This window comes from Drosophila takahashii, chromosome 3L, assembly GCF_030179915.1.
Source record: "Drosophila takahashii strain IR98-3 E-12201 chromosome 3L, DtakHiC1v2, whole genome shotgun sequence".
NCBI lineage: Eukaryota > Metazoa > Arthropoda > Insecta > Diptera > Drosophilidae > Drosophila > Drosophila takahashii.
Genome location: NC_091680.1, coordinates 32271918 through 32277917, shown reverse-complemented (window position 1 = coordinate 32277917; position 6000 = coordinate 32271918).

Below are 6000 nucleotides of genomic sequence, written 5' to 3'. Positions count from 1 at the left end.
TACACCACAAAACATTTATACATTTCCTTGGTTCGTCCAATTCTTGAATACTGCTCGTGTGTTTGGTCACCCCAATATACCATTTATCAGGACCTTATCGAGTCGGTACAGAAACAGTTCCTTTTGTTTGCTCTACGTGGTTTAAACTGGGAAACCCATCGACACCTGCCATCGTACGTGGATAGACTGCGTCTACTTAACCAGGCCTCCCTCAAGGATCGTCGAACCTGCCATGGTTACTGGACTTGTAAATTTAAGCTACCTTCTTGGTTAAATTCGTTTCTCCATCCCTGTAAGGTCTACTCGGCACTTTCGACCAATTGCCCTCGATGTTTGTAAAACTAACTTTCAGTTACATGATCCATTTCGCGTTTTATGTTCGCAATATAATGAACTGTATTTTTTGATATTTTCGGAATGCTCTGTTAATTTAATTGTAACAAACATCCTAACTTACCTGTCCTTGCCCCCTCCCTTTTGATGTGAGTAGGGTACTATGTTTATGTTGGCAGATATTTGCTAACTTTAAATAAATAATAAATAAATAAATAACCCGAAAATTCTGTGCTTTCTCACTGATCTACTGGGCGGTTACGTTCTATATAAATTTGGTGGGACGAACACACAACTATACTGAGCTAGCCGCACGAATCTCGTAGCGAGCAGACATAAATAATCAGTTCGTTACAATGCACACCCAAAAAAAAATAGTCATAGAAACGAAACTATTGTTACATGAATTCTACACTATTGGGTGTCAAATTTGCATCAATAAGATGAGTATACCTTCAAAAGTATTAAAATGACACTTTTGGTATAGAAATGAAACTACAAAATATTAGGTTAATAATTTTTCATATGAAATGGATACTACTGAGTATAGAATTTATATTATTTAGGATTGGGTCAATACCACTTTTGTTTTCTACATCTAGTATAGTTTTAATACAACGCTTGGAGAGTTAACACTTTCGATTTTTTTTTGGGTGTAGAAACTGTCTGAACGTAACGTAAAAATCTATTTTTTTTCAGATTTTTTGGGTTTTTTTTGGCTATTAAAAAATACTTTAACGTACAAATTTCTACATAAAGTAGTTTCAGATAGTGGCCAATTTTATTACAAACATTTCTTTAAAAGCAGCACGATGATCGAGGCATTACTTTTTGAGATACACGATCCGCAGCTAAGGAAAACGTGGTTTCGAGAAAAAGGCATTTAAAGTAATGGAATATATCTACTGCACAAGGAAGGTGGGTGCCGTCATCCTGGTATAAGTTCCAAAATAGGTAGAATTTCTTCGTGAAACTTTCATGACACATTTTTAGAGAGTTATGCTACCAATTTAAGGAATAAAAAAACTTGAATTTTTATTTTTTCTATATGTAAATCCCCCCTTAAAGAGTTATTACATTAAATGCGTTTTTCTTGAAACCATTTTTTCCTCAGCTGCGGTGTACCTCAAAAAGTAATGCTTAGATCATCTTGCTGGTTTTACTGTATGTAGAACTTTGTACGTTTAAGTATTTTTTGTAAAGCAAAAACAATAAGAAAAATATGAAAAAGAATTTATTTTTGACTTTGAAAGCCAGAGTTTTTGAGAGTTTGTAATAGTCTAGTCACACTGTGTGGGGTAACCTATCGAGTGATCCAATAACCCGATTACTCCAAAAAAGTGTTTCCACTTGGTTAACTCCAAATATCGAGTAATGACATCTAGTGTTTGTTGTTTGTGTTGTTCATTTGACTAGGGATGGACCTTCAACGATAGGAAATAAATACAAAATATACCGAAATATACAAAAAAATACTCCGAAATACCAAAGACCCTAAAAGTACCCCACTTTTGCCCACATCTAGTTGCCTATACACATCCTATGTAAAAAAAACAGGGTTATGTCAATAACCCCGTAACTCCATAACTCCACCCCAGTGTAAATAGACTATAAGTTTCTATGACAGTTTCTAGATTATTTCTAAAAGCCTAGTACTCAGTTCGGCTAAGAGTTTCACTAGTCGAAAAATCGTATTCTTTTAGTGTGTCCGAAGTTTTCGGTGTTCATCCGAAATGCATGTATCATGGTCTTACTCTCAGCAAACAAATCAACTGGCGCCAATTTTAAAATATTACAAAACGTTGAGCCGACCTGGGTCGCAAGCTTTAAATTCGCTGTTGGAATGGCGATATGTATTGCAGCAACTCCTACAGGCAGTTTTTCATTGGTTTTTGTGGTTTTCCTTCCATTTATAAATTGTTATTGGCACACCGCTTCTGCACAAACACTGCCAAAGATCTTATTCTTTGGGCCACAGCTAAAGGTGTTCATCGGAGTTCATCCGCTAAATCTAGTATTTTAGTGGTATTTTCTTACTATTTCCTTAGCTCAACTGAGTACCGCGTTGGAAAAAAGCCCCAGCTGAAGGCTTTAGCTACCTATTTGCCTCTCGCTTACTCCTATGCTTAGCTAGCAGTTTTCGTCGTACTGAGTACTAGGCTTAACAAAATAAATTTGGTTTCAAAAAATCGGATCTACACAGCGATCTGTGACCGATCCGCAGCTTACTTAGCTTACTTTTTGAAGTGTAACTTCTTTAGACGCGTTATGCATTTTCGGGGACGGAGTAAAACCAATTCATGACAGTCACGAAAATCTTCTTCTTCTCTATCACCGCTGACGAACGTTCTCTTTATACTTTGAGCGCTTAGAGCGAAGAGAGAAAAGAAGAGATATACGTACAATGTATATATATTTATGTGTATATATTTGCACATAAAAATATAAATATATATATTTGTATTTTTATGTGTATATGCGTATTTGCACCATGTGCGAGCACACTCAGAGTGAAGAGAAATCCATGTTTTTTATACAACCCTAGTCAAAAGTATTTTCACAAATTTGAATGTTAACTGTACTCATATTTTGAACTTATAATATAAACATTTTGGCACCTATGGAAAGAGCACTTCAATTCCGTTTAAATGACACATAAATTTTCTTAACCCATTAAGCACCCTTTGAAAAGTGGGCAAATTAGACAATTTTTTTCGAAAGTCAAATTTTCAACTTTTTTCCTGGGGCTTAAAACAAAAATGTTTTGATGCAAAGTTGTTCCCCAATCAAAATTAATAATAACTGCAAAAAAAAATGTTTCAAAATATTTTTCCTTGTATTTTTTATGATTTTTTGAAAATAGCTATTTTTGCCGCTTTTTCTTCCTTTTCATACAAAATTGTACTGAGAGGTCTCCATTCAAAAAATCATAAAAAATACAAGGAAAAATATTTTGAAACATTTTTTTTGCAGTTATTATTAATTTTGATTGGGGAACAACTTTGCATCAAAACATTTTTGTTTTAAGCCCCAGGAAAAAAGTTGAAAATTTGAATTTCGCAAAATTTGCTCACTTTTCAAAGGGGTCTTAATGGGTTAAGAAAATTTTTGTGTCATTTAAACGGAATTGAAGTGCTCTTTCTATAGGTGCCAAAATTTTATATTATAAGTTCAAAATATAAGTACAGTTAACATTATCATTTGTGAAAATACTTTTGACCACCCCTGTACATAAACAAAAACTGACTAAATTTGAAATACCATTTAACGGGATGCAGAATCCAAGTTGAAGCTTCTTTTTGTCAGAGGTAGTACATTTATATAATATATAAAAAGAACTCCCAGAATCGGTATAAAAAACCCGTGAGTTTTATTTTTGATAAAAAAAATTAAAATCAATCATTATTTTTGAGTTTTATTTTTTCCGATCAGAAATAATGATTATTTTCATGAAATAATAATTATTTTTGAGGAATATTATAAAAATCTTAAAAATAAAATGGATAGATTAACCAAAGAGGATTCCTATGGTGTTTTCCTTTTTTGCATACGTCGATCCTAAGTGCTTGATATCAATAATCATTATTTACGGTGCCTGGTAATTTGTAATTCTTATATTGTTGTTTATGTAGTTTTGCATAGGGGAGTGTATATCTCACATATGACGTCACGATAAGAATTTCGAATAAATGTAGTCGTCTCCTCTCATCGTGCCGACAATGTTTTTACAGTAATATTATTAAGAAGCCCCGTAATTTGTTCGTGTGGTAATTTTTTCTGAAAAGGTGATGCACAAACTTTGTGTTTCAGCTGTGCCAAAGCGAAGATGAGTGAAAAATAAAATCAGATAAATATGTAAAAGCTCGTACAAATGAGATCTTAATCAACAGTTTTTGGTACTTGGCGTTTTTTTTTGTTTGTGCCGTTTGAGAGTAACACCGTTTGTAGGGTATCGTGACGAACCTTTTGGTGACAAATATTTTTTATTCACAAATTTTAATTGTTATTGTTTATTTTGTGTAAAAAACTCTAATATTACCTGATAACATTAAATGCTGCAGTTTTATTGTAGTTTTGTATTGATTTTAGTCGTGCCGTCAGTTGGATGGGATGGCTCACGCCAAAAGCAGTGGGATCTAACTCCGATGGATTTTCGAATCGTACTTTCAAAAAAATATGCTCAGTAGATGTAAGCAACTTTCTGCTTTTACACTTTTAATAAATATTGATTTTTGGTAAAGTTACATTAAAAAACAAATCATTCGACACATTACCCTACAATTTTTAAAAGTGCAAAAAAAGAATGGTTCACGACCAACGCTGTAGGATTTAGCTGCGTTTGAATTTCTAATCGTACTTTCACAGAAATATGCTCAGTGGTTGTAAGAAACTTTTTGCTTTAACACTTTTGAAAAAATTGATTTTTGGAAAAATTGCATTCAAAAATCGAATCGTTCGTCACTTTACCCTACACTCCCCTACTATATGAAATAAGCCAAATCCATGCTTCGTCCTTGAATTATTGGACCTATAATCATCAAACTAAGGGGCTGTCCATATATTACGTAATCAGGTTTTTGGTGATTTTTGACCCCCACCCCCCCCTGGTGATCAAACGTAATCAATCGCTAAACAACCCCCCCCCCCCCCAATGATTACGTAATCCCAAGAATAAAATTTTTTTGTTTTAATCTGTGGATTCAAACGGAGATGCAACCCAATCTTATATAGGTATTGTTTATAAATGGAGTTTGGTATGACACATTCGGTTCGTCTACGCTGAAATTATCTCCAACATACTCTTCGTCAAGCCATTCCAGGTCTTCGCGTCCTTCGTGTGATTAAACCACTAAACATTTTCTTTTTCGCCGCCCAGCCACTAAAAAAATTTTTTCTCTGCTTTCCTATCTAAGTGTGTAGATATAATTAAAGGAAAAAAGTTTTTAAATAAATTCTTTAAATAAAAAAATGTATATAAAATGATTACGTAATCATTGTGCAAGACCCCCCCCTCCCCATGTAATCAAACATAATCATTTCAATGACCCCCTCCCCCCCCCTAGGTGATTACGTAATATATGGACAGCCCCTAACCTAAAACAGAAAAAAGAGATAATGAAATGATGGGAATACTACAAGTTTCACTTCTGTCGTGCGTAGGCTTGACATACCCATTTTTTTAAAAAGGCCTGACAAAAACATTCCCACGGCCGCCATTTAAAAGATACAAACAAAAATTAAAATTGGTTTTTAAAAAAATTTATTTAATAAAAATAAAAAATTATAAAATTTAATTAATTTTTTTTTTAATTTTAAAATAAATATTTAAAAATGTTTAATAATTACATAATATAAAAAAATAATAAATAAAATTAATTTAAAATTATTGTTTATTAAATAGACGGTTAAATAAATAGTTGTAAGTTTTTAATTGATTAAAAAATGACTTTTTACTTTTTGTCATTCAGAAATTGTCAAAAAACTTAAAACTTAACTTTTAATCATTAACAATTGTTAAAGGACTAGTAAACAATGAGAAAACATAAATTCCATTAGGATCCGATAAGAGTGAGAGAGTAGATCTACTTGCTGCGATGTTTTTTCATAGAAAAAAGCCGAGGCCCTGCTAAAACAAATTCGATATTTTAAAAACTAAAAGTGGTTCCA